Below are 3,170 nucleotides of genomic sequence, written 5' to 3' on the forward strand. Positions count from 1 at the left end.
TGAGGGCCAGGGAATACACTAGGCTCACCTGAAGCCTTGTTTGCTTTTCTGGGAAGTGAGCCAAAGCTCTGGCCTGGGAGAAGGAAGCAGGCAAACTGGCTTGAGTGTGCAAAATCTGACACACACGCGCACACACACACACACACACACACACACACACACATATATATATATAATCTCTCGGGACCTTCTAAAGAACATTTCTATCACTGAGTCTTCTGTGGGCTAGCTATGACAGCTTGCCTGGTGTGTATGAAGCTCTGGGTTCAATCCCCAGCAGCACACAAACCAGACATGGTAGTTCACACCTTAATTCCAGCAGCCAGGAGGTGAAGGCAGAGGTATCTGAAGTTTAAGGTCGTTCTCGGCTACGTAGCCAAGTCTGGGATCAGCCTGGGCTACATGAGATCTAGTCTCAAAAGCTAAGATACTCATGACCATCATTTTGCGGGGATGGCAGGCCACTGTTAGGTAGTCTTGAGCAAGACCCGTGATTATAATAGACCAAATGGCAAATGCCAAGGACGTGCCTCTGTGGTCACCCCACACGGATTGGCTAGTCCGCCTTCTAGGATTCACTTTCCTTTGTGGGTCTGATGGAGCAAGCGGCCTTGCTGAGAAGCCCAGGCAGCAAGGAGGTAAGGACTCAGGAAACACAGATGGTGACCAATGAGCAGCTGAGACCCTCAGCCCTCAACCACAGGGCCTGAATCCCGCCAGCAGTCGGGTCCGCTCAGCACTCATCCCCCTTTAAACAAGCCTTGTCATTAGGCTTGTCCCAGAGTCTTTAAAAGTTCAAGCACTTGAAAGTTCAGCCTCTTTAAAATATCCAGTCTCTCTTAAAAATCCAATGTCTCTCCACTGTAGGCTCCAATAATTTTTTTTTTAATGAGTTAAATACTTTCTTACTTCAAGAGGGAAGAACCAGGGCACAGTCACAGTCTGAATAAATCAAAACCAAACTCCACCTGTAAATAAGTCAGTGTCAAATGTCTGAAATCCACTCATGATCTTCTGGACTCTTCCAAAGAACTTGGATCAATTCTCTGGCTCTACCCACGGCAGCACATACTGCCCCAGCTGGCTCCACTCCACTTCTGCAGCTGTCCTTTGTCATCCCAAGGTCCTGGCATCTCCAAAGCACTGAGGTCTCCTGCTACAACTGGGGTTTTCCTGGACTCTTCTTCATGGTGCCGCACCTCAACTTCTCTGCATGGCCCCTTCAATTCTAGGGCATCAACTGCTACTGAGGCTGTACCTTCACCATCTGCCTCTCCTGGCCTTTCACAGTGCCATGCCTCAACTGCTCTCCGTGACCCCTTCATGCCTTCAAAACCAGTACTATCTGGGTGATGCCTGCTACGACTATATTGTACTTGAATATTGTTCTTGTTTCTTATATCACCAAGTTTGGCTCCCAGCACAAGGTATAACCTTGGCCACTTCTGGGACACAGCTTCTGTGTGTTGATTCTGAGGACACACATCTCAGAAGATTTCACCTCATTGATGCTCCGGTTAACCAACATCAAGTGTCCCAGCAAAGCAAAGGTTTTACCTTAGTGGTTCTGGTCTCTTGCTAATCACAGCAGATTTATCGGCCCCAGCTGAGCAGAACCACAAATTATTAACTCAAAGAGGCCAGTAGAATCTTTGCTTCACTCTGAAACTTCCCAAGCCAGGCCTGCATCCTCCGCACTGCTCTCAACATTCCTAACTTCCAAGCTCCCACAGAACAGCCCACTCAGTGCTCAACCCTCAACAAAGCTCCAAAGCTCTTCCACAATCCTCCCAAAACCATGTTCAGGTCTGTCACTGCAATACCCTACTATCCTGGTACCAACTTGTATTAGTTAGGGTTACTATTGCTGCAAAGAAACACCATTCATGCCCCCCCCCCCAAAAAAAAAGTTGAAGAGGAAAGAGTTTATTTGTCTTACGCTTCCACATCCATAGTCCATCACTAAAGGAAGTTAAGACAAGAATTCAAACAGGACAGGAACCTAGAGGCAGAAGCTGATGTTGAGGCCATAGAGAAATGCTGATTAGTAACTTGCTCAATATGGTTTGCTCGGTCTGCTTTCTTGTAGAATCCAGGACCACTAGCCTTTAGTGGCCACACTCACAATGGGCTGAGCCCTCCAACATCATTCACTAATTAAGAAAATGTGATACAGGCTTGCCTAAAGCCTGGTATTATGCAGGCAATTTTTTTCTCAAGGGAGGCTCTGTCCTCTCAGATGACTCCAGCTTGCGTCAAGTTGATATGAAATTAACCAGCATACATTATTCAAAGTGTGTAACTTACAAGACTAGAAGGCTAACTAAAGCTTAGGGTTGGGGATGTGCCTCAGCTGGTTGAGAGCTTGCAGAGGATTTGGGGAGTCATGGGTTCAATGCCCGGTACCTCACAAACTAAGGGTGGCAATCCCAGAACTGAGAGGTGGAGATGGAGGCAGGATGATCAGAAATTCAAAGTCATCTGCTACCAGGTCTGAGGCCAACCTGGGGTATGTACATAAGGCTTCGCCTCAAAAAGAGAAAACCGATTAAACAAAGCTTAAAATGTAAGTAAAGTTTAAAAATCGTGTGTGTGTGTGTGTGTGTGTGTGTGTGTATACATACATACATACATACATACATACATGCCATACACATACATTTTGGACTCTAGGAGGGCACATGACAGTAGGAACAGGCCCTTGTGATGGTTTAAGTGAGAAACGCCACCATAGGTTCATGTTTTTGAATGATTGGTCTGTGGCCTCTCCCAGTGCTGCTGGTCTGTGACCAGTCATGGCCTCTCCCTCAGCCTTTGACTTCACTAGAGTCTTAGGTGCTCTGTTCATCTCCGAACTGCACATCTTTCCTTTCTTTCAGCCCCACTTGTTGCTCTTGTTTCTGTCTGTGGAGCTGCAGGAGGATCATCGATCGGTAACAGCCAAGCCACAGACTCAGCGCTATGCTACCCTGAAATTCCCTCTGTCGAAGAGATCTGTCCATTGCTTGCTCACTCGGCTCCATCTCAGTTCTCAGAACATGGGTAGGGTGCAGCCAGATTCTTTACCAAAATATCATAGGAATGGTTTCTAGAACATTCCTTTCCCCACTCTGCAATCTCGTGAAAGCTCTATTGTCTGCACTACTGTCTTCCAGGCTTCGACTACAAAG

The sequence above is a fragment of the Grammomys surdaster genome, unplaced genomic scaffold (genome assembly GCF_004785775.1).
Source record: "Grammomys surdaster isolate TR1022 unplaced genomic scaffold, NIH_TR_1.0 218, whole genome shotgun sequence".
Classification (NCBI taxonomy): Eukaryota; Metazoa; Chordata; class Mammalia; order Rodentia; family Muridae; genus Grammomys; species Grammomys surdaster.